The sequence below is a fragment of the Pongo abelii genome, chromosome 11 (genome assembly GCF_028885655.2).
Source record: "Pongo abelii isolate AG06213 chromosome 11, NHGRI_mPonAbe1-v2.0_pri, whole genome shotgun sequence".
Lineage (NCBI taxonomy): Eukaryota > Metazoa > Chordata > Mammalia > Primates > Hominidae > Pongo > Pongo abelii.
In genome coordinates, this window is record NC_071996.2 from 47,381,331 (window position 1) to 47,395,844 (window position 14,514).

Below are 14,514 nucleotides of genomic sequence, written 5' to 3' on the forward strand. Positions count from 1 at the left end.
GATGATTTTGGTCTCCTCTGGAACTCATAGCAAGAAACTGGCATGTGGCTGGTTTGCTTTTTGTTTCTGATCTGCAGTATCTGGTATTTTTATCATGTGATTCCTTTGCCCTCACAGTTATGTAAATCTTGAGGCAAAGGAGTTAAAAGGAGTTTCTAATTTTATACCTGAAAATAGCTTTCACTGGATGTTTTTTCTCAAGCTTTATAATTAAGATTGGAGATCTTGTGGGTATTTTAATACATACTCAAATATGTCCAAACAGCCAGAGGGGAAGTGAATGACCAACTGGGTAGGCTGATGAATATTTTCCTGGTAAATGCATAACTTTCCCCACAACTGTGATGCTTTATCCTTTGACATTAAGAATGCTGTTTGCAGAAGTAACATTCCTTTGAACACTCAGCTTTCTGAAATGGTGTCCCACCACAAGGACTGGAGAAGGGTGAGTTTGAGCTCAACGCTGGAGTAGCAGCCAGGCAAATTAGGTTCTGTCCTAATGTCTAACATGGAAGTATGGTCAGTCAGGTCTTGAAATAAATCTTAAAGTAGACTTAAAAATAATAAATTCCACCTTTTCTACTACTTTTGAATTTTTTGGGTCTATTTCTAGTTGAATTTGGGCTTGTTGGAAAACTATCTCGAGTATTTGGGCAGTGAGTTTTCACCACGCTTCCTAAGTGAAAGCAGTTTGCTGAAAAATGTCAATATAGCAATGTTAGTGGTATTGCTGGCAGAGGGAAAATGCTTTTTACTCTCATTCTGGACTTGAGCAGGAGATAAAGATAAATTCAAAAGTTTTATTGGTACTTCGGAAGTGCTATACTTGTCCTGAGTTGAGCATGGTGATCAGGCATGGATGATTGATGGCAAAGAGCCTAGGTTCCAGTCCCAGCTGGCGGTAAAACCTTGGGCAAATGATTGATCTTCCCTAAGCCTCAGTTTTCTCATCTGTAAGATGGAGTAAGTCTTCTGCAAGATGGAGTAAGTACTTCATTTAGTTGTTGAGGGGATGTAAATATATTATTAATGGTTGGCACATAGTACAAATTCAATAATTATTAGCTATTATTTCTGTTTGTTATTGATCTCATTAGCAGCATATTTTCTGGTTATCTGTTCTGGTAAATTTAGATTCATATTCTCTGTGGAGGTGAAATATGAAATCAGCTTTCTCTTTCTACTCTCACTGATTTAATGACAGTAAATCAACGACAGCTCTCTTATTTGACCCTACCTTTGCAAAGCTATTGAAAAATTTGAGTTAAAAGCCAGTTAATCCTGTATTAATGAGGTCTCTTTCAATTGACAGAGATAAAAAATCAACTCAGTCTCTCTTTTATATTTTCTTATGTTTCCAGGAATTCTGTCCTGTGGACTCTTTTCTTCCCTTGCCACATCTCCCCTCCTCTTGCTCATTTTCCTCTCTCTCTCTCTCTCTCACACACACACACACACATTTTTAATCTCTCTCCCTCCCTTTTCCAGGACTTACTTTCCTGTATGATGGATTCATTTTAAACAAGCTGTCTCCACATGATGGCAAATATAACACTGAATATCTGTAATGGATATACATTAACAGGTTACTTCTGTGCCCTATTTTTCCCTACATGTACTATTCTTTATATGGGAATAATTTTTTTTCTGGTGAATATCTTTATTACTATTTTTCTTTATTTATTGTAAAAAATGGGATACATGTGCAGAACATGCAGGTTTGTTACATAGGTATACGTGTGCCATGGTGGTTTACTGCACCTATTGACCCATCCTCTAAGTTCCCTCCCCTCATCCCCCATTCCCCTGGTATGTGATGTTCCCTTCCCTGTGTCCATGTGTTCTCAATGTTCAACTCCCACTCATGAGTGAGAACATGCAGTGTTCGGTTTTCTATTTCTGTGTTAGATTACTGAGGATGATGGCTTCCAGCTTCATCCATGTCCCTGCAAAGGACATGATCTCATTCATTTTTATCGCTGCGTAGTATTGCATGGAGCATATGTACCACATTTTCTTCATTCAATCTATCATTGATGGGCATTTGGGTTGGTTTCATGTCTTTGCTATTGTAAATAGTGCTGCAATAAATATACATGTGCATGTGTCTTTATAGTAGAATGATTTGTAATCCTTTGGGTATATACCTAGTAATGGGATTGCTGGGTCAAATGGTATTTCAGGTTCTAGATCCTTGAGGAATCACCATACTGTCTTCCACAGTGGTTGAAGTACTTTACATTTTATATGGGAATAATTTTGTAATGCACTTGCTTAAAATAATGTGACCCTCCTGTCTCCTATAAACATATTTACCCCTTCCAAAGGATAAATAAAGCTAAATCTTGCCCTGTTACTGCTTCTCGGGTGTATCTTCAGGATCTTTGAGGGGTATATATTTGCCTTGAGTTTGATTCTGATGTGGAAATTCCATGATTCACTCACTGAATGCTTAATGGTATTTTCTAGTATCCCCTCCATAGATGATAGAGCAGGAAGGAGAGGATAAATTTATTAAAACCACCATTTAGAAAAAGAGAGAAAGGGAAACAACTTACAATGGTCGGGAGTTTTTGGCATATATCATATTCTTTTGGACTGGAGTAGCAGGACTGCTCTCTTCTGGTAGTAGAGAGCTTTCCATGGTCCCCCAGTCTGGCTGCCCTAAGATCTGCTCTCTGAAAGATGTCTCTTGTCCATTGTGTCATAGCCTCATCTGAGAGGGACAAAGGTCCTTGTGCCATGACAAAGTGGCTTTAGCAGCTCATGTCATCCTCATAGGGGCCAGTAACTAGGGGACTGACTTAGGGGTTGGCAATTCCTAGCTCTTTATTTGCCAATGTTGAGTTTCTTTGATAAATACCTTTAAAAACCTAAGGAGTCTTCCTGTCTATTTTTTTTTTTAACTTTAAGGGCTTCTGCATATTATTGATTCTAAGATGCACATTTTCTTTTTAAAAATTTATTTTTTATTCCAATAGGTTTTTAGGGAGAAGGTGGTGTTTGGTTATATGCATAAGTTCTCTAGTGGTGATTTCTGAGATTTTGGTGCACCCATCACCCAAGCAGTGTACACTGTACCCAATGTGTAGTCTTTTATTTCTCACCCACCTCCCACCCTTCATCACGAGTCCCCAAAGTCCGTTGTATAAGATGTACATTTTCTTCTCACCTTTTAGCGTCTCTGAACTTGGGAAGTGTGTTACAATCAGTAGTGGCTTAGATAAGAAAAAAATAAGTTAGTTCCTAAATCCAGCAAATGCTGGTGTCAAGGGCTAGATTCTAGACCCTGGTCTAGGTGTATCTTCTTTCAGTAAGAGCCTTGGCATTCTGCTCACACCTTCCTTACCACCTGTGCTGGCAGTGAATGCACTAAAAAAGGCAAACGCCACTTGTATAAAATTCATTGGTTAGAGTGGCTAAGAAGTGGGTGGGACATGATAGGCAAAGTGAAAGACATTAACTTACCTATGAATCACCTTCATGATATTTCACATTTAACTATTTACTGTTGTAAGTATGTCTGATATTCATCAATATCATTTACATTAGTATTGACATCATGTAGGATATTGGCTGCATTCTCTTTCAAAACATCTCTTGATACTGCTCGCACAAATACAATGAAGTTTGTATTCGATTCACATGGTTATGATGGAACCTGACATTTGAAAAATTTCCACGCGCTAGTAAATTCACCAGTGTGGTCTCTCTTTATTTATAATCTCTATGGAAGTATTGTCATTTCTGTGTTTTTTTTTTATTGTGTGTGCATTTGTTTTTGTTTTCTTTTAGTTAACATCAGCAAAATCCATGTAGCCTTTTGCAGATTCAGTCTATTCTCAGATGACTGTTGGATTTAGTGTATCTCCAAAGCGCAGAGTTTAGACTCATTTCTGACAAAGGCAACATCACATCAGTCTTCTTTTCATCCAGCCCTCTCAGTCCTGTATCTATTTACTGTGCCCACTTCCTTTCCAGTCTGCACTTCAGTAACTCAGTACCTTTCCATTCCTTAAAGGACACCTCTATCAAAACCCTCATCAAAAAGTAGGCCTGGCATTCATTACTGTCACTTTGGAATGAATTAATGTCAAGTCTAGTTGTGCTTTCATTTTACACTAAGACATTTAGGAAAACTATTTATCACTGAGCAGATTGAAGGAGTAGACTTCACCCTTTTCCCTGGAAGTATGTCTAGTGAAAATACTACTTACACCAATTAAAAATAAAGTTGAGCTTAGAAGATGGGTTAGGTGAAGATCTAGATCAGTGCTTAGCAAGCTTAATCATAAAAATTATCTTGAGCATTTAAAAAATGTAGTTTCCTGGGCCCAGTTCCAGACTCATCGGGTCAGCCTCTCAGGAATAAGGTCTTGAGAATGGTATTTTTAATGAGCTCCCCAGGCAGTTCTTGTGACCAGGCAAGTTGTTATAAAATAAGCCAATAACGGGAGAGGATGTAAACATAAGAGAACACAGTGGATGCCACAAGATACGACATAGCATGCAAAAGGGTAAAACTTTGATTTATGTTTTTCAAGCACATATGTAGTTGGTATAATCACTGAAATTGTATTGCTTCTCTTAGAATTTATCTTTCCTATATCGTAAAACTTTAATATATTCAAGAGGTAGAAGGTTGCATGCTGTTTGAAACCAGGGAGAATAAATAAGACTAAATCCCACAAGCTACAAATACAGAGATTCTATGGAATCCAGATATGCTGCTACATCCAGATACATAAACAATCCATTGACCTTGTTTTTCTCCTGCATAGTAACTTGACTCCAAATTTAGCATTTCTTTGCTTTCTTCATTTACTTTGGTCTTTCTAATATAAAGTTATTCCACAAGTGGTTTTATTACTTTAGGGAAGGGCACTTTTATAGGTAAAATGATGAAAATCATAATATTTAATAACTTTGTACTATTTAATATTTCTGTATTTAGGAACTCAATTAAAAGTGTTCCAACATCAATTTTTAAATTAAATTGCCACCTATCCAGGTGATATTGAAATGATTAAAATGTATTTCTTTACACAATTTAGACAGTGCTGAGTTGCAAATATCTTAGCAGAGAGATAAAACTAGGATAATCAAAGGTGTTGACAAAAGATTTATTCTAAAGTATGATGGTCCCTTTTTAAACGAAACCTTTTTATGGCAAGTATTCATAACACTTGTCATTCATTCAACATTTCTGATGTGATTATTTAATTTGTTTTTTAAATGTACACTATGTAAGCTTAGGTGCATACATTTTATATTCCATTTAGTGTCTGGTTTATAAATCTGTGGCCAGTTACTAGTGGCATTTCTGTTAGCCTGAAAAAAGAGACCGAACTGCTCAAGGTCTGAGATCATCTGTCCCATGGTTTTCCAGATCTCCTTGTGTAAGGATTTGTGAACCCAGCAAAGAGAAAGAGTTAAGCCTATTCTCCTAGTTGGCAGAAACTTTGTAGTTTAAAATTACATACTGACTCTGGTGTAGAGACACAAGAAATTATAGAGCAGACACTGTCCAGGACAACGTATAATTTAAAATGTACTAAGGAATGTATGCCGCATGGCAAAGTAAGTGAAGTGCTTCTTCAAATATAAGTGTTTTGCATAGAAAGGCAGTAATTATCCACTCCTAGGGAAATGTTTGCATTCATTCTAAATCAATATTTACTATTCATTTCTTGTGTTCAACAAAACAGGGATTTAACTTTTTTAAAATTTTAATGAAGCACTAAGACTACAATAATTCTACAATGTAATTGTCTTGATATGAAATATTGCTAAGTGGTGTTGCTATTTCGAGAAAGAGCAGTGTGAAATGGAAGGGTATCCCTATTTGTGAAATGTTACTTTAGGAACATTCAATTCAAACTCAGCCAAGCAGGGCGACTCACCCGTTTTCAAAGATAACTTAAGCTGTCTCCTTGGTAAGGCCCTAAACTAGGTTCATTTAGATGAGTCTTTGCCTTTATATATATATTTTTTCTCCTAACACAATCCTTCCTCGTAATGATTCTGTTTCAATTCAACTGTTCCCTTTTGGATATGTGTGTGAGAGAGAGAGAAACTCTTCTATAAATTGGAACTTTTTTTTTTTTTTCCCTGCAGAAAGAAAAGATTTCTTGCCCCCTTCCCCTCCAAATTCCCCCTGGCTTTTTAGTTCAAAAGGACCTTAAAGAAAATGTTGGGGGAAAATATAAGAAAATAGGGCACATGAATACTGTATTCTGAGACAAGACTCCAGGTCTCCAGCACATTTGTATTTATGGAGCTTATGATCTGATCATTCTATGACTTTTCCTTAGAAAATGACTATAATTTTTTATTATGGAGTCCAAAAAAGAACTGGACAATATAACAATATGTTATATTACAACATGAATACTCCTTTTCTTGGCCACAGAAACAATAACGGCTTTGCCACTGAGTCTCAGTTAGGACAGAGCCCATCGTGCATGCTATTACATTACCAAATGCCACATAAATGCTCAGGTTTCTGTGAGCAAATGTTTTTGCCTTCTACTTTTATGTGTAATTTTGAACTCATCGTTTTCAGTTCTTTTTCCTTTGCTTTTTCATTCCTATTTTGGGTAAGGTCAAGGAAACGTCTCTTTGAAAATCTCACCATTCCCATGAGGTTTTTCAGATTTTTATATTGATCATCTATTTGATATTACAATTTAATACAAATTATATTTTCAGATTCACAGATTCTATATTGTCTCAATGTTAAAATGAGATTGAGAGTAGAGAAGGAGCCAAAAGTAAATGATATACCTTTACAATTTTATCACATAGTTCCTCTGGCTGCTCTGACTTTAAAATATTCGTAGAACAGCAGTGCAGACGGGTCTGTACTAACATTCCCTCTCTTTTCCTTCCTGCCATTCATAATTCATGTGAGCTCTTTGAGTGAATTACTCTTTGGTATGCACTCTGGGGACAAATAATATCATTTATGTATTGTGATTGCTACTCTATTTTATCTTCCTTTTTATTGACAAGAAACAAGGGTGTTGCTTGTAGTTATGAAAGTAAATTGGGTGCAGAAATTGTCCTTCTCTTTCTGAGAGAGGCACCTTCTTTCTGCAGGAAGTGCTATTGTAAACTGTACTGTTATAAATGGTGTGTTAGTTCTCAAGATATTCCTGTCTCAATGTATGAAGCAACAAAGTGTTGCTTTAGCATTCAGTAGAGAGAGCCAATGGAAAAGCAGGCCGTTAAGGACACGTTCCTAAAGTCTGGAAAATCAATGGGACACTAAAAAGGGAGCTGAAGTGGACCGGAAGGAACCTCTTGAGGGTCATTTAAAGAACCAGAAACTGATTATGAACAGAGCTTTTAACCAGGGAACTGGAGGGGGCCAGCAAACCCATTCTTCTGCACTCCAGTTAAATATCTAATAGTTGAGATGTTTTCTGCACGGCCCATAAAGGATAATGAGGAAGGCTTTGATAGCCTTAAAGAAAGTCACTCTGTGGTCTCTCACAAAAACATGATCTGAGTATGAGTGGCAAATGCATGCAGACCCCAAAATAAAGAGGGGCAATACCAGCTAGGTAAGATAGTTACCTTGTTGATTTCACAGGAGAGGGGTCCTAATAGAACTTTGTACCTGAGGAAAAATAAAAGTAAGGAATGTCAGAATGTAAAATCTGAGATCTCATTTACTTAAGCAGAGACCTTCTCGAGACCTTGAAATTTTCTGTAATTTCACCTCTACATGGTGACTATTTCATGTAGGTCAAATTAAGGATTAACCTGCATTCTTTATTTTATTATACTGTATTTTCAGGGTGAAGAATTATCCCTTATATTAAGGGATTAGATAATATTGGGGTTAAAATATTTTTAGTCCTCTCAAATTGCAATCAGTTCTGAGTTAGTCTTCTATAATTCTCATCTTTACCCTCTAGTTCCAGCAAAGATAGACTTCATGAATAATTTTTTAAAAAGAAGAACATTTGTGTTGACATACTTATATTGTTTGATAATGAAAAAAATAGTTTTGTTAACTGTTCTTTTTATGATGCTTTTACTACTCTTAGCAAAAGTCTATTAAAAAGAGAAACCTTAACATCTTCTCCCAAGGCACTGAAGACACTTGCACTGACCTAGTATTCACTCTTTCAGAATGAGACATTTACATTGAATAAGAGAATAGTTGAATACTTCTATTCACAGATATAGTTTGTTACATTGTTAACAGGCTAGTCTACCTAGAATGAAGCAATGCTCTCTCTCTGGACTCCAGGCCATAATTGATCAATCAGTCAATTACTTAACAGACATTGCACACCTTCTTGGCATGGCATCCAAACAACTATTGAGAGTTAGCTGAAGCAAGACAGCTGCAAACAGAATAGAGAACGATCCGTGCTCCAAGACTCTCCTTATTTAACTCACACTTGACCAAAATTTACTGCACTATAGTGGTATGTCTGAAAATGTGGCCTTCCATAAGAATCAAATAATTATACTCTTTGAATAGATTATGTAAGAAAGAAAAGGGCTCTGAAAGTGCAAGGAGTATCCTCAACTAATCATCGAAAGCCTAGTGCTTACATTTACATGAGTGTACAGGCTTTGTATCCTGGCGCTGCAATCCTGAAATACTGACACGCATATGGCAGGGAAGGGTGCCAAATCAAACCTGGTCATCACTCCCACCTGGACATGTTTCAGTCCCCAGTGGGGTCCAGTGCAGTATCATTCGTGGTTAGGTGCCTCCTTTTATAATTACTTCACTGTTTATGTCAGCACTTCTCAAACTTTTTGCTTTCAAGATCCTATTACACTAAAAAGTTATTGAGAACATGCAATAATTATGTGTTATAGCTATCAATATTACCCTACCAGAAATTAAAACTGACATTTTAAACATGTACTTATTAATATGTTCTCAAAATACCTCTTCCATGTTAACATAAATGTGGTTTTATTTGATTAAAAAATGACCACATTTTTTCCAAGCCAAAAATATTTAGTGAGAAGAGTAGCACTCTATTTATATAGTACTATTTTATAATGAGATTTTAGTAAATCTCATTAATTGTCTGGGTTCTTATATCTGCTTCTTCATTCAATTTATTGTCATATTGAATAGTATCTTGCATCTGGAAAAACCTCCTTTGTACACCCATGAGAAAGTGAGGGTGAAATAAACAAAATCATCTTAATATTACTATGCAAATAGTTTTGATCCTGCAGAATCTCTACAATGCTAATTTTATAAAACATTGAATCCACATGACTATCTACACTCCCCTGTATGGTGGGTTCAGCATAACCTGACACTTGATAGGTACTTTCATGTACACCTGTGTGATTATGGAGACCATTCTCTCACCCTGGATCTCTTCTCAGGACCACTTCTCTTTACCTTCAAAGAAGTTTAAGGAAGAAAAGAAGATAATAAAAATGAAAAAAATAGACTCGTGGATCCTTATGGGGAACAAAATTATATTCCTGGGCCTCTGGATTTCTGTAATCCTTCTGAAGTAGTCAGCCTTAGTAGGTTCTAAAATGATTTCAGAAACATGTTAGTTTCAAAGAAAATAGGATATTGAAAGTGTGTTGTGTGGCATGGATGGGGCACGGCTAAACAACACATCTAGATCCTGCTGCTGTTTTATCACCTGATCATGGATGCAATATAACACAGCTTATTAACGTAAGTGCCATAATTTTCAGATAGGTATAACTATCTGTGAATAGTCAAATTAATCTATTCAAAGTATTGTAAGCCTTGAAAAAGCAACAGAAGTATTTTCACAGTTTGAAATTGGGTTTTTGATAATGCGAGTTTAAGATCGACATTTCTCGTCTATTTGTTTAGCTAATGCTTGTTGATCACCTACTATGTAGTGTGGAAAAAACATACAAGGAGATATATCTTCTGCCTTCAAATATCTTACAGTCTAGTGAAATCTACCAGTAAAACACAACAGTTAATAATACAGAGTAATAAATGTTAGGGAGACCAAGATGACTTAAGATGCGTAAAAGAGGATATGGCCCAGTCTTGTAGGAAGAGTGAGGCTTCCTAGGAAAAGTAAAGGTATCTTAAGAATGAATGGAATTGGTCTGGTTGGAATTCATATGGAACAGGGAAGATATGCCGAGTAGCAGGCAAGTTGAGAGAGCACGCAATTTGTTTGCTGATGTGAGAGAATTTCTGATGGCTAGAGTGAGGAGCATGTGGGTCAATAAGAGAGGGATTAGAAATGTGAACAAAGAGAAGGGAAGTGACTTGAAAAAAGTTTGGACTTATTTTTGAGATTATTATGGAGTCCTCGAAGGGTTTTAATGAAAAGATAATCACAAATAAGCTTGCATTTTATCAAATTCACTTTGGCTTCAATTTAGACATAGAAGCCAAGACTAGTTAACAGACTCTTGTGCTGACCCTAGAGAAAGGGGTTGGAGGCCTACGTAGGGAAGCAGTTGAAGTGATCATGGAAAGTGGAAAAATTCTAAATATATTGAGAAAGGTGAATAAACAGGCGTTAATGATTGGTACAGATGTGGGGACAGGGTGAAGAGCAATACTCAGTGTTTTCAGTAGGTTGCTGACGTAGCAATTGAATACTTTCATTGAAATAGGGAGTCCAGTAGGAGGAATATACTGGTGCAGATGTGGGAGATAGGAAATGAATTCAGTACTTTTGAGATATCCAAGTTGATATCTCATGTTGAGTATTGCATGGCATCTGTGGAGTCCACTAGAATATGAAATCCATCAGATTGATGATTCATGACATTATGGAGTTCACAAAATTATGGAATCCACTTGACTAACTTCCATAAAATGGAAAACCTTATCACTTTGCTTCTTATTCTTATCCATGTGTGTGTGTATGTGTATGTGTATCCTACTGTATTAGTCCATTCACGCTGCTATAAAGACATACACAAGACTGGGAAGGAAAAGAGGTTTAATTGGACTTACAGTTCCATGTGGCTGGGGAGGCCTCAGAATCATGGCGGGAGGCAAAAGGCACTTCTTACATGGTGGCAGCAAGAGAAAATGAGAAAGATGCAAAAGCGGAAACCCCTGATAAAACCATCAGATCTCGTGAGGCTTATTCACTACCACGAGAACAGTATGGGGGACACTGGCCCCATGATTCAAATTATCTCCCACCAGGTCCCTCCCACAATGCATGAGAATTCTGTGTACAATTCAGGATGATATTTCAGTGGGGACACAGCCAAACCATATCTCCTACTATATATCTGATGAATAGTTAAAATTCAATAAATATTTATATAATAAATTAATTAAAAATAGCATGAATAAAAATCTGAAGATCAGAGGAGAGATTTAGGATGGCTGTATAGATTTGGAAGTCGTTAGCATATGGATGAGATTGAGGTCAAGGGAGTAGCTGCAATAAGCACAGGTAGATAATGTAGAGTAAAATGAGAAAGGACATTAAAAAGTATCTGGAGGAGTTGCAACTTATTAGTAGATAAGGAATAGACAGAGGGAACTTAAAAGTAACTTAAGAAACAGAGGAAAATGAACCTATAAACACTACAGAAAAGAAGAGCCAGAAATAAATTATATCAATCAATGTTTTTATAAGCAACAGTGGCTGACTATCTTATACAAATATAACTTTACCGAAGAATATCTGGAGATAACAGAAATGATGAGGATATGGAGAACTAGGTTTAGAAAATGGGTATGAACAAACCAAGCTCTGGAGAACTGGATAGCATAAAAGACAATAAATGCAATGCAGAAGGAATTGGGAGATGGGTTGTCACTGCCAGTAAATGAAAATGGTCTCTAACTATCCCTACATCTGGACTTGATCAAGCTCCAAGCCCTAGGAGAAAGTATCTGATTAACTGAGACTTGCTTACAGCACTGCACCTTGTTCTAGGGAAAAGAGAAGGTTTTGTCCCTTCAATTTCCGCAGATGAGAAGCAACTATCACCCACCAAAATGCTATACCAATGGAGCATTCCCCCAAAGATAAGTAGAAATGACAATAGGAGGGGGAGGGTAGAGGTTGAGTTGAACAACAACAACAAAATGACAAAGGTCATTATAAGACAAAAGATAGAAAGCTGTGGCAATCTGGTAACTACAGATACATTTGGATAAGAGATAAAAGCAAATACTTATTCATTGGCAGTAGCAACAAGAGGGTTATCGGTAACTTAGGTAAGTGCAGTACGAGTAGAGTGCTGGAAACCAGTAGTGCTAGAAACCAGGAAAGAATAAGTTGAGGAGTGAGAGTTGAATGAGAGAGTAGAAATAAGGTAGACCACTCTTTTAAGAATTTTAGTTTGCAATAAAACAAAATTTAATTTGTTCTATGTTTTGGAAAATTCAGAATGGTAGGGAAAACAATTCACTCTTAGATAGGGATTTTCTAATTCTGATGGTCAGAGTAGGAGTTTTAAAGCTTGCAGGACCATAGATGGATACATTTCTGTATCTGGGCATTTGTCTATACACTGGAATCCTTTGCTCTTTTTGTAGGACACCAATAAGTTGCAGAACTCTTCAAGTGCCTTTGCCTTTGCATCTCAAGGTCTTGGCTAATGATTTACCACTTCAATGCCTTAATGTACAGTGCTGTTATGCTTAATATTGATGTCTTCGTAGTTAGAAGCTACTAGTGTTGGCTACTTAAGAAGGATTAAAGAAGTCCAGAGCTCCAGCTATATAATTTTGTTTCTCATAAGGATCCCGAGAACTAGGATTTCAAGCACATTGAGGACAGGAGCTGTTCCTCACAGTACTGACCACAGTATTGAGTACAAAATAGTGCCCATGCTTAGGGAATACTGATCGATTAGTTTATTGATTTTTGAGAACATTGACTAAAGTGACATTTACCTACAAATTTTCACCGAAGTTATTTTTGTTTTCTTTTTTGAAGTTTCATTTGATATATTTTTTACTACCTTTATCAGTTCCCCTATGCAAAGCTGTTATGAAAAAGCATGAAAAAATGTGCATTTTTGCATTTTAAGAAAGAATAAATTTTTAGATTGGAAACATTGAAAACAAACTGAAACCAATGAAAAGTGTATTTTACTGACTTATGTCTAAAAATGGCACTGCCCAATTTAAGCTATTTTTAAAACCTGTATATTCATGCAGCTTGCATACCAAAGTGAAAATTGGTGAGCTATAAACCCTTGAAAAACAGGGTTTATAATGGAAACAGTAATTGACCCTTAAGTACAACATCAAAAATACAATACTATATAATACAAAGCCCAGGGCTTGGGATCCCATCTCTGCTCTAACCTCAGACTGGCACACTAACCCAACACCACAAAGCCAACTAATAGTTATGTTTTGAGATGTTTTCTTCTTACATGGCAGAGAAAATGGATAAGTGATCCAATAGCCACATGCAGCTAAGTTTCACGGAACCAGCACCCTAAATATCTTTAATAAACTCACAACTCTTTTTCAGAGCCAATACCCAGTAAAATAATTGGACTTGCTTGGAAAAACAATTTATTTATTGTTTTTAAATGGAAACTCCTACTCCTGAAGTCGTGCCATGTTGCATCATGGTCTTTGGGTATGTGACATTATACCACAGGATGCGGTGAGGCTAGAATGACCAGTTGTCAGGAAAGCTCATGGAATCACGGAACGTGCTCAGAATATTTAGAGTTGTCTTCAACTTTGCTCTAGTTCATAGATGGTCCAGTTTTCCCATTTTCTAAGCCACAACTACCCATTTTTATCATGAGAAAATGTGATCTAAACTAAAGAGAAAAATGCAAGTATTAAACTTGATTAATGAGATCTGAAGGGTATATTCAGAGTCTGGGTTTCAATTTCAACTTGGCTCTAGGCAAAGAGGGGTGTGTGCATACATACAAAGAATATTAACCGATACTCTTTTGTTGTTGTTGCTGTTATGGTGTGGAGGGGAAGGGGTTAAGGGAGTTTATTGCTAAAGAAGGGAAGTTCAGAGATTCCTTTCATTTTAAAGTTGAAATATGTGAGCATTGCCAGCTTATTTTTTTAAGAAGCTTCCAAAGAATTTGTCAGCTGAAAATAGTCAAGATTTTGCCTTCTAAAATGTCATCTATTTACACAAATTGAGCAGGACTACTTGGTGTTTCCTTCTTGGGCATTCTGTTTCTGTTGCCTGTATAACTTATGAACTTGTAAAATGAGTGAAATATTATTGATTTCATTTATCTACATAAAACCTCTTCCTCTATTGTGTGACCAAGACACTAACTGAGCTTTGGAGTAAGGACTGTGGGAGAGGGTTGGAATTGGGACAGAGAAGGGGATTTTCTTTGTGAGAGTGTTCAGAGGATTTTAGAAGTGATGGTGTCTTTTCTAGGATTTAGCAATTTTGCTAATTGTAATTAAAATGCTTTTGTATGGTGATATGAATAGCTAATATGCATCTTAAAATTTCAGTGCTTAAAAATAAATACAAATCAATTCTGATGTTACAACAGAGCACTTTTATGGCATTTTTCATGTCTTTCTTTAAGTACTAA

At 36.5% G+C, this 14,514-nt stretch overlaps 1 long non-coding RNA gene across 2 annotated transcripts in view; it reads left to right on the forward strand.

The window, feature by feature from the left end:
• The first annotated feature begins 273 nt into the window (after positions 1-273).
• LOC129057984 (uncharacterized) overlaps positions 274-14,514 on the forward strand; it is a 132,673-nt gene continuing 118,432 nt past the window's right edge. For both annotated transcript variants that reach the window (XR_008522770.2, XR_010135989.1), the window contains exon 1: positions 274-445. This is a non-coding gene — a long non-coding RNA (uncharacterized LOC129057984). The remainder of the gene's footprint in view (positions 446-14,514) is intronic.